Consider the following 18,617-nt stretch of genomic DNA (forward strand, 5'->3'; position numbering starts at 1 on the left):
GTTCAATCAGCACACATTGTTGTTGTAGCTCTGGATACTAACCCAACAATACAACTATTTCCACCACTGGGCTTACTGCAGTCACTACTTCAACCTTTACTGAACTACCATGAAAAATACTTTTAGACAGCTGAAGCAAGCATACTTTTTAAAAAGTATCCTTTCTTATGGACGAGGGATTTGGCAGTGCGGTCATTGAGATTTCATACTTCTTTTGGAGGTGCAGGGGATTAGCTCAAATGGTAGAGTGCTCGCTTAGCATGCGAGAGGTAGCGGGATCGATGCCCGCATCCTCCAACTATTTAGTTTGGTTCAATCAGCACACATTGTTGTTGTAGCTCTGGATACTAACCCAACAATACAACTATTTCCACCACTGGGCTTACTGCAGTCACTACTTCAACCTTTACTGAACTACCATGAAAAATACTTTTAGACAGCTGAAGCAAGCATACTTTTTAAAAAGTATCCTTTCTTATGGACGAGGGATTTGGCAGTGCGGTCATTGAGATTTCATACTTCTTTTGGAGGTGCAGGGGGATTAGCTCAAATGGTAGAGTGCTCGCTTAGCATGCGAGAGGTAGCGGGATCGATGCCCGCATCCTCCAACTATTTAGTTTGGTTCAATCAGCACACATTGTTGTTGTAGCTCTGGATACTAACCCAACAATACAACTATTTCCACCACTGGGCTTACTGCAGTCACTACTTCAACCTTTACTGAACTACCATGAAAAATACTTTTAGACAGCTGAAGCAAGCATACTTTTTAAAAAGTATCCTTTCTTATGGACGAGGGATTTGGCAGTGCGGTCATTGAGATTTCATACTTCTTTTGGAGGTGCAGGGGATTAGCTCAAATGGTAGAGTGCTCGCTTAGCATGCGAGAGGTAGCGGGATCGATGCCCGCATCCTCCAACTATTTAGTTTGGTTCAATCAGCACACATTGTTGTTGTAGCTCTGGATACTAACCCAACAATACAACTATTTCCACCACTGGGCTTACTGCAGTCACTACTTCAACCTTTACTGAACTACCATGAAAAATACTTTTAGACAGCTGAAGCAAGCATACTTTTTAAAAAGTATCCTTTCTTATGGACGAGGGATTTGGCAGTGCGGTCATTGAGATTTCATACTTCTTTTGGAGGTGCAGGGGGATTAGCTCAAATGGTAGAGTGCTCGCTTAGCATGCGAGAGGTAGCGGGATCGATGCCCGCATCCTCCAACTATTTAGTTTGGTTCAATCAGCACACATTGTTGTTGTAGCTCTGGATACTAACCCAACAATACAACTATTTCCACCACTGGGCTTACTGCAGTCACTACTTCAACCTTTACTGAACTACCATGAAAAATACTTTTAGACAGCTGAAGCAAGCATACTTTTTAAAAAGTATCCTTTCTTATGGACGAGGGATTTGGCAGTGCGGTCATTGAGATTTCATACTTCTTTTGGAGGTGCAGGGGATTAGCTCAAATGGTAGAGTGCTCGCTTAGCATGCGAGAGGTAGCGGGATCGATGCCCGCATCCTCCAACTATTTAGTTTGGTTCAATCAGCACACATTGTTGTTGTAGCTCTGGATACTAACCCAACAATACAACTATTTCCACCACTGGGCTTACTGCAGTCACTACTTCAACCTTTACTGAACTACCATGAAAAATACTTTTAGACAGCTGAAGCAAGCATACTTTTTAAAAAGTATCCTTTCTTATGGACGAGGGATTTGGCAGTGCGGTCATTGAGATTTCATACTTCTTGTTGGAGGTGCAGGGGATTAGCTCAAATGGTAGAGTGCTCGCTTAGCATGCGAGAGGTAGCGGGATCGATGCCCGCATCCTCCAACTATTTAGTTTGGTTCAATCAGCACACATTGTTGTTGTAGCTCTGGATACTAACCCAACAATACAACTATTTCCACCACTGGGCTTACTGCAGTCACTACTTCAACCTTTACTGAACTACCATGAAAAATACTTTTAGACAGCTGAAGCAAGCATACTTTTTAAAAAGTATCCTTTCTTATGGACGAGGGATTTGGCAGTGCGGTCATTGAGATTTCATAGTTCTTTTGGAGGTGCAGGGGGATTAGCTCAAATGGTAGAGTGCTCGCTTAGCATGCGAGAGGTAGCGGGATCGATGCCCGCATCCTCCAACTATTTAGTTTGGTTCAATCAGCACACATTGTTGTTGTAGCTCTGGATACTAACCCAACAATACAACTATTTCCACCACTGGGCTTACTGCAGTCACTACTTCAACCTTTACTGAACTACCATGAAAAATACTTTTAGACAGCTGAAGCAAGCATACTTTTTAAAAAGTATCCTTTCTTATGGACGAGGGATTTGGCAGTGCGGTCATTGAGATTTCATACTTCTTTTGGAGGTGCAGGGGATTAGCTCAAATGGTAGAGTGCTCGCTTAGCATGCGAGAGGTAGCGGGATCGATGCCCGCATCCTCCAACTATTTAGTTTGGTTCAATCAGCACACATTGTTGTTGTAGCTCTGGATACTAACCCAACAATACAACTATTTCCACCACTGGGCTTACTGCAGTCACTACTTCAACCTTTACTGAACTACCATGAAAAATACTTTTAGACAGCTGAAGCAAGCATACTTTTTAAAAAGTATCCTTTCTTATGGACGAGGGATTTGGCAGTGCGGTCATTGAGATTTCATACTTCTTTTGGAGGTGCAGGGGATTAGCTCAAATGGTAGAGTGCTCGCTTAGCATGCGAGAGGTAGCGGGATCGATGCCTGCATCCTCCAACTATTTAGTTTGGTTCAATCAGCACACATTGTTGTTGTAGCTCTGGATACTAACCCAACAATACAACTATTTCCACCACTGGGCTTACTGCAGTCACTACTTCAACCTTTACTGAACTACCATGAAAAATACTTTTAGACAGCTGAAGCAAGCATACTTTTTAAAAAGTATCCTTTCTTATGGACGAGGGATTTGGCAGTGCGGTCATTGAGATTTCATACTTCTTTTGGAGGTGCAGGGGGATTAGCTCAAATGGTAGAGTGCTCGCTTAGCATGCGAGAGGTAGCGGGATCGATGCCCGCATCCTCCAACTATTTAGTTTGGTTCAATCAGCACACATTGTTGTTGTAGCTCTGGATACTAACCCAACAATACAACTATTTCCACCACTGGGCTTACTGCAGTCACTACTTCAACCTTTACTGAACTACCATGAAAAATACTTTTAGACAGCTGAAGCAAGCATACTTTTTAAAAAGTATCCTTTCTTATGGACGAGGGATTTGGCAGTGCGGTCATTGTGATTTCATAGTTTTTTTGGAGGTGCAGGGGGATTAGTTCAAATGGTAGAGTGCTCGCTTAGCATGCAAGAGGTAGCGGGATCGATGCCCGCATCCTCCAACTATTTAGTTTGGTTCAATCAGCACACATTGTTGTTGTAGCTCTGGATACTAACCCAACAATACAACTATTTCCACCACTGGGCTTACTGCAGTCACTACTTCAACCTTTACTGAACTACCATGAAAAATACTTTTAGACAGCTGAAGCAAGCATACTTTTTAAAAAGTATCCTTTCTTATGGACGAGGGATTTGGCAGTGCGGTCATTGAGATTTCATACTTCTTGTTGGAGGCGCAGGGGATTAGCTCAAATGGTAGAGTGCTCGCTTAGCATGAGAGAGGTAGCAGAATCGATACTCGCATCCTCCAACTATTTAGTTTGGTTCAATCATTGTTGTTGTAACTCTGGATACTAACCCAACAATACAACTATTTCCACCACTGGGCTTACTGCAGTCACTACTTCAACCTTTACTGAACTACCATGAAAAATACTTTTAGACAGCTGAAGCAAGCATACTTTTTAAAAAGTATCCTTTCTTATGGACGAGGGATTTGGCAGTGCGGTCATTGAGATTTCATAGTTCGTTTTGGAGGTGCAGGGGGATTAGCTCAAATGGTAGAGTGCTCGCTTAGCATGCGAGAGGTAGCGGGATCGATGCCCGCATCCTCCAACTATTTAGTTTGGTTCAATCAGCACACATTGTTGTTGTAGCTCTGGATACTAACCCAACAATACAACTATTTCCACCACTGGGCTTACTGCAGTCACTACTTCAACCTTTACTGAACTACCATGAAAAATACTTTTAGACAGCTGGAGCAAGCATACTTTTTAAAAAGTATCCTTTCTTATGGACGAGGGATTTGGCAGTGCGGTCATTGAGATTTCATACTTCTTTTGGAGGCGCAGGGGATTAGCTCAAATGGTAGAGTGCTCGCTTAGCATGCGAGAGGTAGCGGGATCGATGCCCGCATCCTCCAACTATTTAGTTTGGTTCAATCAGCACACATTGTTGTTGTAGCTCTGGATACTAACCCAACAATACAACTATTTCCACCACTGGGCTTACTGCAGTCACTACTTCAACCTTTACTGAACTACCATGAAAAATACTTTTAGACAGCTGAAGCAAGCATACTTTTTAAAAAGTATCCTTTCTTATGGACGAGGGATTTGGCAGTGCGGTCATTGTGATTTCATAGTTCGTTTTGGAGGTGCAGGGTAGATTAGCTCAAATGGTAGAGTGCTCGCTTAGCATGCGAGAGGTAGCGGGATCGATGCCCGCATCCTCCAACTATTTAGTTTGGTTCAATCAGCACACATTGTTGTTGTAGCTCTGGATACTAACCCAACAATACAACTATTTCCACCACTGGGCTTACTGCAGTCACTACTTCAACCTTTACTGAACTACCATGAAAAATACTTTTAGACAGCTGAAGCAAGCATACTTTTTAAAAAGTATCCTTTCTTATGGACGAGGGATTTGGCAGTGCGGTCATTGAGATTTCATACTTCTTTTGGAGGTGCAGGGGGATTAGCTCAAATGGTAGAGTGCTCGCTTAGCATGCGAGAGGTAGCGGGATCGATGCCCGCATCCTCCAACTATTTAGTTTGGTTCAATCAGCACACATTGTTGTTGTAGCTCTGGATACTAACCCAACAATACAACTATTTCCACCACTGGGCTTACTGCAGTCACTACTTCAACCTTTACTGAACTACCATGAAAAATACTTTTAGACAGCTAGCAAGCATACTTTTTAAAAAGTATCCTTTCTTATGGACGAGGGATTTGGCAGTGCGGTCATTGAGATTTCATAGTTCTTTTGGAGGTGCAGGGGGATTAGCTCAAATGGTAGAGTGCTCGCTTAGCATGCGAGAGGTAGCGGGATCGATGCCCGCATCCTCCAACTATTTAGTTTGGTTCAATCAGCACACATTGTTGTTGTAGCTCTGGATACTAACCCAACAATACAACTATTTCCACCACTGGGCTTACTGCAGTCACTACTTCAACCTTTACTGAACTACCATGAAAAATACTTTTAGACAGCTGAAGCAAGCATACTTTTTAAAAAGTATCCTTTCTTATGGACGAGGGATTTGGCAGTGCGGTCATTGAGATTTCATACTTCTTTTGGAGGTGCAGGGGATTAGCTCAAATGGTAGAGTGCTCGCTTAGCATGCGAGAGGTAGCGGGATCGATGCCCGCATCCTCCAACTATTTAGTTTGGTTCAATCAGCACACATTGTTGTTGTAGCTCTGGATACTAACCCAACAATACAACTATTTCCACCACTGGGCTTACTGCAGTCACTACTTCAACCTTTACTGAACTACCATGAAAAATACTTTTAGACAGCTGAAGCAAGCATACTTTTTAAAAAGTATCCTTTCTTATGGACGAGGGATTTGGCAGTGCGGTCATTGAGATTTCATACTTCTTTTGGAGGTGCAGGGGGATTAGCTCAAATGGTAGAGTGCTCGCTTAGCATGCGAGAGGTAGCGGGATCGATGCCCGCATCCTCCAACTATTTAGTTTGGTTCAATCAGCACACATTGTTGTTGTAGCTCTGGATACTAACCCAACAATACAACTATTTCCACCACTGGGCTTACTGCAGTCACTACTTCAACCTTTACTGAACTACCATGAAAAATACTTTTAGACAGCTGAAGCAAGCATACTTTTTAAAAAGTATCCTTTCTTATGGACGAGGGATTTGGCAGTGCGGTCATTGTGATTTCATAGTTCGTTTTGGAGGTGCAGGGGGATTAGCTCAAATGGTAGAGTGCTCGCTTAGCATGCGAGAGGTAGCGGGATCGATGCCCGCATCCTCCAACTATTTAGTTTGGTTCAATCAGCACACATTGTTGTTGTAGCTCTGGATACTAACCCAACAATACAACTATTTCCACCACTGGGCTTACTGCAGTCACTACTTCAACCTTTACTGAACTACCATGAAAAATACTTTTAGACAGCTGAAGCAAGCATACTTTTTAAAAAGTATCCTTTCTTATGGACGAGGGATTTGGCAGTGCGGTCATTGAGATTTCATACTTTGATTGGAGGTGCAGGGGATTAGCTCAAATGGTAGAGTGCTCGCTTAGCATGCGAGAGGTAGCGGGATCGATGCCCGCATCCTCCAACTATTTAGTTTGGTTCAATCAGCACACATTGTTGTTGTAGCTCTGGATACTAACCCAACAATACAACTATTTCCACCACTGGGCTTACTGCAGTCACTACTTCAACCTTTACTGAACTACCATGAAAAATACTTTTAGACAGCTGAAGCAAGCATACTTTTTAAAAAGTATCCTTTCTTATGGACGAGGGATTTGGCAGTGCGGTCATTGTGATTTCATAGTTCTTTTTGGAGGTGCAGGGGATTAGCTCAAATGGTAGAGTGCTCGCTTAGCATGCGAGAGGTAGCGGGATCGATGCCCGCATCCTCCAACTATTTAGTTTGGTTCAATCAGCACACATTGTTGTTGTAGCTCTGGATACTAACCCAACAATACAACTATTTCCACCACTGGGCTTACTGCAGTCACTACTTCAACCTTTACTGAACTACCATGAAAAATACTTTTAGACAGCTGAAGCAAGCATACTTTTTAAAAAGTATCCTTTCTTATGGACGAGGGATTTGGCAGTGCGGTCATTGAGATTTCATACTTCTTTTGGAGGTGCAGGGGGATTAGCTCAAATGGTAGAGTGCTCGCTTAGCATGCGAGAGGTAGCGGGATCGATGCCCGCATCCTCCAACTATTTAGTTTGGTTCAATCAGCACACATTGTTGTGTAGCTCTGGATACTAACCCAACAATACAACTATTTCCACCACTGGGCTTACTGCAGTCACTACTTCAACCTTTACTGAACTACCATGAAAAATACTTTTAGACAGCTGAAGCAAGCATACTTTTTAAAAAGTATCCTTTCTTATGGACGAGGGATTTGGCAGTGCGGTCATTGAGATTTCATACTTCTTGTTGGAGGTGCAGGGGATTAGCTCAAATGGTAGAGTGCTCGCTTAGCATGTGAGAGGTAGCGGGATCGATGCCCGCATCCTCCAACTATTTAGTTTGGTTCAATCAGCACACATTGTTGTTGTAGCTCTGGATACTAACCCAACAATACAACTATTTCCACCACTGGGCTTACTGCAGTCACTACTTCAACCTTTACTGAACTACCATGAAAAATACTTTTAGACAGCTGAAGCAAGCATACTTTTTAAAAAGTATCCTTTCTTATGGACGAGGGATTTGGCAGTGCGGTCATTGAGATTTCATAGTTCTTTTGGAGGTGCAGGGGATTAGCTCAAATGGTAGAGTGCTCGCTTAGCATGCGAGAGGTAGCGGGATCGATGCCCGCATCCTCCAACTATTTAGTTTGGTTCAATCAGCACACATTGTTGTTGTAGCTCTGGATACTAACCCAACAATACAACTATTTCCACCACTGGGCTTACTGCAGTCACTACTTCAACCTTTACTGAACTACCATGAAAAATACTTTTAGACAGCTGAAGCAAGCATACTTTTTAAAAAGTATCCTTTCTTATGGACGAGGGATTTGGCAGTGCGGTCATTGAGATTTCATACTTCTTTTGGAGGTGCAGGGGGATTAGCTCAAATGGTAGAGTGCTCGCTTAGCATGCGAGAGGTAGCGGGATCGATGCCCGCATCCTCCAACTATTTAGTTTGGTTCAATCAGCACACATTGTTGTTGTAGCTCTGGATACTAACCCAACAATACAACTATTTCCACCACTGGGCTTACTGCAGTCACTACTTCAACCTTTACTGAACTACCATGAAAAATACTTTTAGACAGCTGAAGCAAGCATACTTTTTAAAAAGTATCCTTTCTTATGGACGAGGGATTTGGCAGTGCGGTCATTGTGATTTCATAGTTCGTTTTGGAGGTGCAGGGGGATTAGCTCAAATGGTAGAGTGCTCGCTTAGCATGCGAGAGGTAGCGGGATCGATGCCCGCATCCTCCAACTATTTAGTTTGGTTCAATCAGCACACATTGTTGTTGAAGCTCGGGATACTAACCCAACAATACAACTATTCCCACCACTTGGCTTACTGCAGTCACTACTTCAACCTTTACTGAACTACCATGAAAAATACTTTTAGACAGCTGAAGCAAGCATACTTTTAAAAAAGTAGCCTTTCTTATGGACGAGGGATTTGGCAGTGGGGTCATTGAGATTTCATACTTCTTGTTGGAGGCGCAGGGGGATTAGCTCAAATGGTAGAGTGCTCGCTTAGCATGAGAGAGGTAGCAGAATCGATGCCCGCATCCTCCAACTATTTAGTTTGGTTCAATCATTGTTGTTGTAGCTCTGGATACTAACCCAACAATACAACTATTTCCACCACTGGGCTTACTGCAGTCACTACTTCAACCTTTACTGAACTACCATGAAAAATACTTTTAGACAGCTGAAGCAAGCATACTTTTTAAAAAGTATCCTTTCTTATGGACGAGGGATTTGGCAGTGCGGTCATTGAGATTTCATAGTTCTTTTGGAGGTGCAGGGGATTAGCTCAAATGGTAGAGTGCTCGCTTAGCATGCGAGAGGTAGCGGGATCGATGCCCGCATCCTCCAACTATTTAGTTTGGTTCAATCAGCACACATTGTTGTTGTAGCTCTGGATACTAACCCAACAATACAACTATTTCCACCACTGGGCTTACTGCAGTCACTACTTCAACCTTTACTGAACTACCATGAAAAATACTTTTAGACAGCTGAAGCAAGCATACTTTTTAAAAGTATCCTTTCTTATGGACGAGGGATTTGGCAGTGCGGTCATTGAGATTTCATAGTTCTTTTGGAGGTGCAGGGGGATTAGCTCAAATGGTAGAGTGCTCGCTTAGCATGCGAGAGGTAGCGGGATCGATGCCCGCATCCTCCAACTATTTAGTTTGGTTCAATCAGCACACATTGTTGTTGTAGCTCTGGATACTAACCCAACAATACAACTATTTCCACCACTGGGCTTACTGCAGTCACTACTTCAACCTTTACTGAACTACCATGAAAAATACTTTTAGACAGCTGAAGCAAGCATACTTTTTAAAAAGTATCCTTTCTTATGGACGAGGGATTTGGCAGTGCGGTCATTGAGATTTCATACTTCTTGTTGGAGGTGCAGGGGATTAGCTCAAATGGTAGAGTGCTCGCTTAGCATGTGAGAGGTAGCGGGATCGATGCCCGCATCCTCCAACTATTTAGTTTGGTTCAATCAGCACACATTGTTGTTGTAGCTCTGGATACTAACCCAACAATACAACTATTTCCACCACTGGGCTTACTGCAGTCACTACTTCAACCTTTACTGAACTACCATGAAAAATACTTTTAGACAGCTGAAGCAAGCATACTTTTTAAAAAGTATCCTTTCTTATGGACGAGGGATTTGGCAGTGCGGTCATTGAGATTTCATACTTCTTTTGGAGGTGCAGGGGATTAGCTCAAATGGTAGAGTGCTCGCTTAGCATGCGAGAGGTAGCGGGATCGATGCCCGCATCCTCCAACTATTTAGTTTGGTTCAATCAGCACACATTGTTGTTGTAGCTCTGGATACTAACCCAACAATACAACTATTTCCACCACTGGGCTTACTGCAGTCACTACTTCAACCTTTACTGAACTACCATGAAAAATACTTTTAGACAGCTGAAGCAAGCATACTTTTTAAAAAGTATCCTTTCTTATGGACGAGGGATTTGGCAGTGCGGTCATTGAGATTTCATACTTCTTGTTGGAGGTGCAGGGGGATTAGCTCAAATGGTAGAGTGCTCGCTTAGCATGCGAGAGGTAGCGGGATCGATGCCCGCATCCTCCAACTATTTAGTTTGGTTCAATCAGCACACATTGTTGTTGTAGCTCTGGATACTAACCCAACAATACAACTATTTCCACCACTGGGCTTACTGCAGTCACTACTTCAACCTTTACTGAACTACCATGAAAAATACTTTTAGACAGCTGAAGCAAGCATACTTTTTAAAAAGTATCCTTTCTTATGGACGAGGGATTTGGCAGTGCGGTCATTGTGATTTCATAGTTCGTTTTGGAGGTGCAGGGGGATTAGCTCAAATGGTAGAGTGCTCGCTTAGCATGTGAGAGGTAGCGGGATCGATGCCTGCATCCTCCAACTATTTAGTTTGGTTCAATCAGCACACATTGTTGTTGTAGCTCTGGATACTAACCCAACAATACAACTATTTCCACCACTGGGCTTACTGCAGTCACTACTTCAACCTTTACTGAACTACCATGAAAAATACTTTTAGACAGCTGAAGCAAGCATACTTTTTAAAAAGTATCCTTTCTTATGGACGAGGGATTTGGCAGTGCGGTCATTGAGATTTCATACTTCTTGTTGGAGGTGCAGGGGGATTAGCTCAAATGGTAGAGTGCTCGCTTAGCATGTGAGAGGTAGCGGGATCGATGCCCGCATCCTCCAACTATTTAGTTTGGTTCAATCAGCACACATTGTTGTTGTAGCTCTGGATACTAACCCAACAATACAACTATTTCCACCACTGGGCTTACTGCAGTCACTACTTCAACCTTTACTGAACTACCATGAAAAATACTTTTAGACAGCTGAAGCAAGCATACTTTTTAAAAAGTATCCTTTCTTATGGACGAGGGATTTGGCAGTGCGGTCATTGAGATTTCATACTTCTTGTTGGAGGTGCAGGGGGATTAGCTCAAATGGTAGAGTGCTCGCTTAGCATGTGAGAGGTAGCGGGATCGATGCCTGCATCCTCCAACTATTTAGTTTGGTTCAATCAGCACACATTGTTGTTGTAGCTCTGGATACTAACCCAACAATACAACTATTTCCACCACTGGGCTTACTGCAGTCACTACTTCAACCTTTACTGAACTACCATGAAAAATACTTTTAGACAGCTGAAGCAAGCATACTTTTTAAAAAGTATCCTTTCTTATGGACGAGGGATTTGGCAGTGCGGTCATTGAGATTTCATACTTCTTGTTGGAGGTGCAGGGGGATTAGCTCAAATGGTAGAGTGCTCGCTTAGCATGTGAGAGGTAGCGGGATCGATGCCTGCATCCTCCAACTATTTAGTTTGGTTCAATCAGCACACATTGTTGTTGTAGCTCTGGATACTAACCCAACAATACAACTATTTCCACCACTGGGCTTACTGCAGTCACTACTTCAACCTTTACTGAACTACCATGAAAAATACTTTTAGACAGCTGAAGCAAGCATACTTTTTAAAAAGTATCCTTTCTTATGGACGAGGGATTTGGCAGTGCGGTCATTGAGATTTCATACTTCTTGTTGGAGGTGCAGGGGATTAGCTCAAATGGTAGAGTGCTCGCTTAGCATGTGAGAGGTAGCGGGATCGATGCCCGCATCCTCCAACTATTTAGTTTGGTTCAATCAGCACACATTGTTGTTGTAGCTCTGGATACTAACCCAACAATACAACTATTTCCACCACTGGGCTTACTGCAGTCACTACTTCAACCTTTACTGAACTACCATGAAAAATACTTTTAGACAGCTGAAGCAAGCATACTTTTTAAAAAGTATCCTTTCTTATGGACGAGGGATTTGGCAGTGCGGTCATTGAGATTTCATACTTCTTGTTGGAGGTGCAGGGGGATTAGCTCAAATGGTAGAGCGCTCGCTTAGCATGTGAGAGGTAGCGGGATCGATGCCCGCATCCTCCAACTATTTATTTTGGTTCAATCAGCACACATTGTTGTTATAGCTCTGGATACTAACCCAACAATACAACTATTTCCACCACTGGGCTTACTGCAGTCACTACTTCAACCTTTACTGAACTACCATGAAAAATACTTTTAGACAGCTGAAGCAAGCATACTTTTTAAAAAGTATCCTTTCTTATGGACGAGGGATTTGGCAGTGCGGTCATTGAGATTTCATAGTTCTTTTGGAGGTGCAGGGGATTAGCTCAAATGGTAGAGTGCTCGCTTAGCATGCGAGAGGTAGCGGGATCGATGCCTGCATCCTCCAACTATTTAGTTTGGTTCAATCAGCACACATTGTTGTTGTAGCTCTGGATACTAACCCAACAATACAACTATTTCCACCACTGGGCTTACTGCAGTCACTACTTCAACCTTTACTGAACTACCATGAAAAATACTTTTAGACAGCTGAAGCAAGCATACTTTTTAAAAAGTATCCTTTCTTATGGACGAGGGATTTGGCAGTGCGGTCATTGAGATTTCATACTTCTTGTTGGAGGCGCAGGGGATTAGCTCAAATGGTAGAGTGCTCGCTTAGCATGAGAGAGGTAGCGGGATCGATGCCCGCATCCTCCAACTATTTAGTTTGGTTCAATCATTGTTGTTGTAGCTCTGGATACTAACCCAACAATACAACTATTTCCACCACTGGGCTTACTGCAGTCACTACTTCAACCTTTACTGAACTACCATGAAAAATACTTTTAGACAGCTGAAGCAAGCATACTTTTTAAAAAGTATCCTTTCTTATGGACGAGGGATTTGGCAGTGCGGTCATTGAGATTTCATACTTCTTGTTGGAGGTGCAGGGGGATTAGCTCAAATGGTAGAGCGCTCGCTTAGCATGTGAGAGGTAGCGGGATCGATGCCCGCATCCTCCAACTATTTAGTTTGGTTCAATCAGCACACATTGTTGTTGTAGCTCTGGATACTAACCCAACAATACAACTATTTCCACCACTGGGCTTACTGCAGTCACTACTTCAACCTTTACTGAACTACCATGAAAAATACTTTTAGAGAGCTGAAGCAAGCATACTTTTTAAAAAGTATCCTTTCTTATGGACGAGGGATTTGGCAGTGCGGTCATTGAGATTTCATACTTCTTGTTGGAGGCGCAGGGGGATTAGCTCAAATGGTAGAGCGCTCGCTTAGCATGTGAGAGGTAGCGGGATCGATGCCTGCATCCTCCAACTATTTAGTTTGGTTCAATCAGCACACATTGTTGTTGTAGCTCTGGATACTAACCCAACAATACAACTATTTCCACCACTGGGCTTACTGCAGTCACTACTTCAACCTTTACTGAACTACCATGAAAAATACTTTTAGACAGCTGAAGCAAGCATACTTTTTAAAAAGTATCCTTTCTTATGGACGAGGGATTTGGCAGTGCGGTCATTGAGATTTCATACTTCTTGTTGGAGGCGCAGGGGGATTAGCTCAAATGGTAGAGTGCTCGCTTAGCATGAGAGAGGTAGCAGAATCGATACTCGCATCCTCCAACTATTTAGTTTGGTTCAATCATTGTTGTTGTAACTCTGGATACTAACCCAACAATACAACTATTTCCACCACTGGGCTTACTGCAGTCACTACTTCAACCTTTACTGAACTACCATGAAAAATACTTTTAGACAGCTGAAGCAAGCATACTTTTTAAAAAGTATCCTTTCTTATGGACGAGGGATTTGGCAGTGCGGTCATTGAGATTTCATACTTCTTGTTGGAGGTGCAGGGGGATTAGCTCAAATGGTAGAGTGCTCGCTTAGCATGTGAGAGGTAGCGGGATCGATGCCCGCATCCTCCAACTATTTAGTTTGGTTCAATCAGCACACATTGTTGTTGTAGCTCTGGATACTAACCCAACAATACAACTATTTCCACCACTGGGCTTACTGCAGTCACTACTTCAACCTTTACTGAACTACCATGAAAAATACTTTTAGACAGCTGAAGCAAGCATACTTTTTAAAAAGTATCCTTTCTTATGGACGAGGGATTTGGCAGTGCGGTCATTGAGATTTCATACTTCTTGTTGGAGGCGCAGGGGGATTAGCTCAAATGGTAGAGTGCTCGCTTAGCATGTGAGAGGTAGCGGGATCGATGCCCGCATCCTCCAACTATTTAGTTTGGTTCAATCAGCACACATTGTTGTTGTAGCTCTGGATACTAACCCAACAATACAACTATTTCCACCACTGGGCTTACTGCAGTCACTACTTCAACCTTTACTGAACTACCATGAAAAATACTTTTAGACAGCTGAAGCAAGCATACTTTTTAAAAAGTATCCTTTCTTATGGACGAGGGATTTGGCAGTGCGGTCATTGAGATTTCATACTTCTTGTTGGAGGCGCAGGGGATTAGCTCAAATGGTAGAGTGCTCGCTTAGCATGTGAGAGGTAGCGGGATCGATGCCCGCATCCTCCAACTATTTAGTTTGGTTCAATCAGCACACATTGTTGTTGTAGCTCTGGATACTAACCCAACAATACAACTATTTCCACCACTGGGCTTACTGCAGTCACTACTTCAACCTTTACTGAACTACCATGAAAAATACTTTTAGACAGCTGAAGCAAGCATACTTTAAAAAAAGTAGCCTTTCTTATGGACGAGGGATTTGGCAGTGCGGTCATTGAGATTTCATACTTCTTGTTGGAGGCGCAGGGGGATTAGCTCAAATGGTAGAGTGCTCGCTTAGCATGAGAGAGGTAGCAGAATCGATACTCGCATCCTCCAACTATTTAGTTTGGTTCAATCATTGTTGTTGTAACTCTGGATACTAACCCAACAATACAACTATTTCCACCACTGGGCTTACTGCAGTCACTACTTCAACCTTTACTGAACTACCATGAAAAATACTTTTAGACAGCTGAAGCAAGCATACTTTTTAAAAAGTATCCTTTCTTATGGACGAGGGATTTGGCAGTGCGGTCATTGAGATTTCATACTTCTTGTTGGAGGCGCAGGGGGATTAGCTCAAATGGTAGAGTGCTCGCTTAGCATGCGAGAGGTAGCGGGATCGATCCCCGCATCCTCCAACTATTTAGTTTGGTTCAATCAGCACACATTGTTGTTGTAGCTCTGGATACTAACCCAACAATACAACTATTTCCACCACTGGGCTTACTGCAGTCACTACTTCAACCTTTACTGAACTACCATGAAAAATACTTTTAGACAGCTGAAGCAAGCATACTTTTTAAAAAGTATCCTTTCTTATGGACGAGGGATTTGGCAGTGCGGTCATTGAGATTTCATACTTCTTGTTGGAGGTGCAGGGGGATTAGCTCAAATGGTAGAGTGCTCGCTTAGCATGTGAGAGGTAGCGGGATCGATGCCCGCATCCTCCAACTATTTAGTTTGGTTCAATCAGCACACATTGTTGTTGTAGCTCTGGATACTAACCCAACAATACAACTATTTCCACCACTGGGCTTACTGCAGTCACTACTTCAACCTTTACTGAACTACCATGAAAAACTTTTAGACAGCTGAAGCAAGCATACTTTTTAAAAAGTATCCTTTCTTATGGACGAGGGATTTGGCAGTGCGGTCATTGAGATTTCATACTTCTTGTTGGAGGCGCAGGGGGATTAGCTCAAATGGTAGAGTGCTCGCTTAGCATGCGAGAGGTAGCGGGATCGATGCCCGCATCCTCCAACTATTTAGTTTGGTTCAATCAGCACACATTGTTGTTGTAGCTCTGGATACTAACCCAACAATACAACTATTTCCACCACTGGGCTTACTGCAGTCACTACTTCAACCTTTACTGAACTACCATGAAAAATACTTTTAGACAGCTGAAGCAAGCATACTTTTTAAAAAGTATCCTTTCTTATGGACGAGGGATTTGGCAGTGCGGTCATTGAGATTTCATACTTCTTGTTGGAGGCGCAGGGGATTAGCTCAAATGGTAGAGTGCTCGCTTAGCATGCGAGAGGTAGCGGGATCGATGCCCTGCATCCTCCAACTATTTAGTTTGGTTCAATCAGCACACATTGTTGTTGTAGCTCTGGATACTAACCCAACAATACAACTATTTCCACCACTGGGCTTACTGCAGTCACTACTTCAACCTTTACTGAACTACCATGAAAAATACTTTTAGACAGCTGAAGCAAGCATACTTTTTAAAAAGTATCCTTTCTTATGGACGAGGGATTTGGCAGTGCGGTCATTGAGATTTCATACTTCTTGTTGGAGGTGCAGGGGATTAGCTCAAATGGTAGAGTGCTCGCTTAGCATGCGAGAGGTAGCGGGATCGATGCCCGCATCCTCCAACTATTTAGTTTGGTTCAATCAGCACACATTGTTGTTGTAGCTCTGGATACTAACCCAACAATACAACTATTCCCACCACTGGGCTTACTGCAGTCACTACTTCAACCTTTACTGAACTACCATGAAAAATACTTTTAGACAGCTGAAGCAAGCATACTTTTAAAAAAGTAGCCTTTCTTATGGACGAGGGATTTGGCAGTGGGGTCATTGAGATTTCATACTTCTTGTTGGAGGCGCAGGGGGATTAGCTCAAATGGTAGAGTGCTCGCTTAGCATGAGAGAGGTTGCAGAATCGATACTCGCATCCTCCAAATATTTAGTTTGGTTCAATCATTGTTGTTGTAACTCTGGATACTAACCCAACAATACAACTATTTCCACCACTGGGCTTACTGCAGTCACTACTTCAACCTTTACTGAACTACCATGAAAAATACTTTTAGACAGCTGAAGCAAGCATACTTTTTAAAAAGTATCCTTTCTTATGGACGAGGGATTTGGCAGTGCGGTCATTGAGATTTCATACTTCTGATTGGAGGCGCAGGGGGATTAGCTCAAATGGTAGAGTGCTCGCTTAGCATGTGAGAGGTAGCGGGATCGATGCCCGCATCCTCCAACTATTTAGTTTGGTTCAATCAGCACACATTGTTGTTGTAGCTCTGGATACTAACCCAACAATACAACTATTTCCACCACTGGGCTTACTGCAGTCACTACTTCAACCTTTACTGAACTACCATGAAAAATACTTTTAGACAGCTGAAGCAAGCATACTTTTTAAAAAGTATCCTTTCTTATGGACGAGGGATTTGGCAGTGCGGTCATTGAGATTTCATACTTCTTGTTGGAGGCGCAGGGGATTAGCTCAAATGGTAGAGTGCTCGCTTAGCATGTGAGAGGTAGCGGGATCGATGCCCGCATCCTCCAACTATTTAGTTTGGTTCAATCAGCACACATTGTTGTTGTAGCTCTGGATACTAACCCAACAATACAACTATTTCCACCACTGGGCTTACTGCAGTCACTACTTCAACCTTTACTGAACTACCATGAAAAATACTTTTAGACAGCTGAAGCAAGCATACTTTTTAAAAAGTATCCTTTCTTATGGACGAGGGATTTGGCAGTGCGGTCATTGAGATTTCATACTTCTTGTTGGAGGTGCAGGGGGATTAGCTCAAATGGTAGAGTGCTCGCTTAGCATGCGAGAGGTAGCGGGATCGATGCCCGCATCCTCCAACTATTTAGTTTGGTTCAATCAGCACACATTGTTGTTGTAGCTCTGGATACTAACCCAACAATACAACTATTTCCACCACTGGGCTTACTGCAGTCACTACTTCAACCTTTACTGAACTACCATGAAAAATACTTTTAGACAGCTGAAGCAAGCATACTTTTTAAAAAGTATCCTTTCTTATGGACGAGGGATTTGGCAGTGCGGTCATTGAGATTTCATACTTCTTGTTGGAGGTGCAGGGGGATTAGCTCAAATGGTAGAATGCTCGCTTAGCATGTGAGAGTTAGTGGGATCGATGCCCGCATCCTCCAACTATTTAGTTTGGTTCAATCAGCACACATTGTTGTTGTAGCTCTGGATACTAACCCAACAATACAACTATTTCCACCACTGGGCTTACTGCAGTCACTACTTCAACCTTTACTGAACTACCATGAAAAATACTTTTAGACAGCTGAAGCAAGCATACTTTTTAAAAAGTATCCTTTCTTATGGACGAGGGATTTGGCAGTGCGGTCATTGAGATTTCATACTTCTTGTTGGAGGTGCAGGGGGATTAGCTCAAATGGTAGAGTGCTCGCTTAGCATGCGAGAGGTAGCGGGATCGATGCCCGCATCCTCCAACTATTTAGTTTGGTTCAATCAGCACACATTGTTGTTGTAGCTCTGGATACTAACCCAACAATACAACTATTTCCACCACTGGGCTTACTGCAGTCACTACTTCAACCTTTACTGAACTACCATGAAAAATACTTTTAGACAGCTGAAGCAAGCATACTTTTTAAAAAGTATCCTTTCTTATGGACGAGGGATTTGGCAGTGCGGTCATTGAGATTTCATACTTCTTGTTGGAGGTGCAGGGGGATTAGCTCAAATGGTAGAGTGCTCGCTTAGCATGCGAGAGGTAGCGGGATCGATGCCCGCATCCTCCAAC

At 42.9% G+C, this 18,617-nt stretch overlaps 21 non-coding genes across 21 annotated transcripts; all 21 read left to right on the plus strand.

Annotated features, from left to right (window-relative positions):
- Positions 1–535: 535 nt before the first annotated feature.
- On the plus strand, positions 536–608 carry trnaa-agc (transfer RNA alanine (anticodon AGC)). Its single transcript has one exon. It is a non-coding gene; the product is annotated as a tRNA-Ala (tRNA).
- Positions 609–1,156: 548 nt separating this feature from the next.
- trnaa-agc (transfer RNA alanine (anticodon AGC)) lies at positions 1,157–1,229 on the plus strand. The gene has a single exon. It is a non-coding gene; the product is annotated as a tRNA-Ala (tRNA).
- Positions 1,230–2,088: 859 nt separating this feature from the next.
- On the plus strand, positions 2,089–2,161 carry trnaa-agc (transfer RNA alanine (anticodon AGC)). Its single transcript has one exon. It is a non-coding gene; the product is annotated as a tRNA-Ala (tRNA).
- An 858-nt stretch (positions 2,162–3,019) lies between these two features.
- On the plus strand, positions 3,020–3,092 carry trnaa-agc (transfer RNA alanine (anticodon AGC)). Its single transcript has one exon. It is a non-coding gene; the product is annotated as a tRNA-Ala (tRNA).
- An 854-nt stretch (positions 3,093–3,946) lies between these two features.
- Positions 3,947–4,019, plus strand: trnaa-agc (transfer RNA alanine (anticodon AGC)). The gene has a single exon. It is a non-coding gene; the product is annotated as a tRNA-Ala (tRNA).
- An 861-nt stretch (positions 4,020–4,880) lies between these two features.
- On the plus strand, positions 4,881–4,953 carry trnaa-agc (transfer RNA alanine (anticodon AGC)). Its single transcript has one exon. It is a non-coding gene; the product is annotated as a tRNA-Ala (tRNA).
- A 236-nt stretch (positions 4,954–5,189) lies between these two features.
- trnaa-agc (transfer RNA alanine (anticodon AGC)) lies at positions 5,190–5,262 on the plus strand. Its single transcript has one exon. It is a non-coding gene; the product is annotated as a tRNA-Ala (tRNA).
- Positions 5,263–5,810: 548 nt separating this feature from the next.
- Positions 5,811–5,883, plus strand: trnaa-agc (transfer RNA alanine (anticodon AGC)). The gene has a single exon. It is a non-coding gene; the product is annotated as a tRNA-Ala (tRNA).
- Positions 5,884–6,122: 239 nt separating this feature from the next.
- trnaa-agc (transfer RNA alanine (anticodon AGC)) lies at positions 6,123–6,195 on the plus strand. Its single transcript has one exon. It is a non-coding gene; the product is annotated as a tRNA-Ala (tRNA).
- Positions 6,196–7,054: 859 nt separating this feature from the next.
- On the plus strand, positions 7,055–7,127 carry trnaa-agc (transfer RNA alanine (anticodon AGC)). The gene has a single exon. It is a non-coding gene; the product is annotated as a tRNA-Ala (tRNA).
- Positions 7,128–7,985: 858 nt separating this feature from the next.
- Positions 7,986–8,058, plus strand: trnaa-agc (transfer RNA alanine (anticodon AGC)). Its single transcript has one exon. It is a non-coding gene; the product is annotated as a tRNA-Ala (tRNA).
- A 239-nt stretch (positions 8,059–8,297) lies between these two features.
- trnaa-agc (transfer RNA alanine (anticodon AGC)) lies at positions 8,298–8,370 on the plus strand. Its single transcript has one exon. It is a non-coding gene; the product is annotated as a tRNA-Ala (tRNA).
- An 852-nt stretch (positions 8,371–9,222) lies between these two features.
- trnaa-agc (transfer RNA alanine (anticodon AGC)) lies at positions 9,223–9,295 on the plus strand. The gene has a single exon. It is a non-coding gene; the product is annotated as a tRNA-Ala (tRNA).
- Positions 9,296–10,155: 860 nt separating this feature from the next.
- Positions 10,156–10,228, plus strand: trnaa-agc (transfer RNA alanine (anticodon AGC)). Its single transcript has one exon. It is a non-coding gene; the product is annotated as a tRNA-Ala (tRNA).
- A 1,798-nt stretch (positions 10,229–12,026) lies between these two features.
- Positions 12,027–12,099, plus strand: trnaa-agc (transfer RNA alanine (anticodon AGC)). The gene has a single exon. It is a non-coding gene; the product is annotated as a tRNA-Ala (tRNA).
- Positions 12,100–12,952: 853 nt separating this feature from the next.
- On the plus strand, positions 12,953–13,025 carry trnaa-agc (transfer RNA alanine (anticodon AGC)). The gene has a single exon. It is a non-coding gene; the product is annotated as a tRNA-Ala (tRNA).
- A 2,096-nt stretch (positions 13,026–15,121) lies between these two features.
- trnaa-agc (transfer RNA alanine (anticodon AGC)) lies at positions 15,122–15,194 on the plus strand. Its single transcript has one exon. It is a non-coding gene; the product is annotated as a tRNA-Ala (tRNA).
- A 549-nt stretch (positions 15,195–15,743) lies between these two features.
- trnaa-agc (transfer RNA alanine (anticodon AGC)) lies at positions 15,744–15,816 on the plus strand. The gene has a single exon. It is a non-coding gene; the product is annotated as a tRNA-Ala (tRNA).
- Positions 15,817–17,606: 1,790 nt separating this feature from the next.
- trnaa-agc (transfer RNA alanine (anticodon AGC)) lies at positions 17,607–17,679 on the plus strand. The gene has a single exon. It is a non-coding gene; the product is annotated as a tRNA-Ala (tRNA).
- Positions 17,680–18,230: 551 nt separating this feature from the next.
- trnaa-agc (transfer RNA alanine (anticodon AGC)) lies at positions 18,231–18,303 on the plus strand. Its single transcript has one exon. It is a non-coding gene; the product is annotated as a tRNA-Ala (tRNA).
- A 239-nt stretch (positions 18,304–18,542) lies between these two features.
- trnaa-agc (transfer RNA alanine (anticodon AGC)) lies at positions 18,543–18,615 on the plus strand. Its single transcript has one exon. It is a non-coding gene; the product is annotated as a tRNA-Ala (tRNA).
- Positions 18,616–18,617: the final 2 nt, after the last annotated feature.

This window comes from Oncorhynchus keta, unplaced genomic scaffold (genome assembly GCF_023373465.1).
Source record: "Oncorhynchus keta strain PuntledgeMale-10-30-2019 unplaced genomic scaffold, Oket_V2 Un_contig_11426_pilon_pilon, whole genome shotgun sequence".
In the NCBI taxonomy this organism is placed as follows: Eukaryota; Metazoa; Chordata; class Actinopteri; order Salmoniformes; family Salmonidae; genus Oncorhynchus; species Oncorhynchus keta.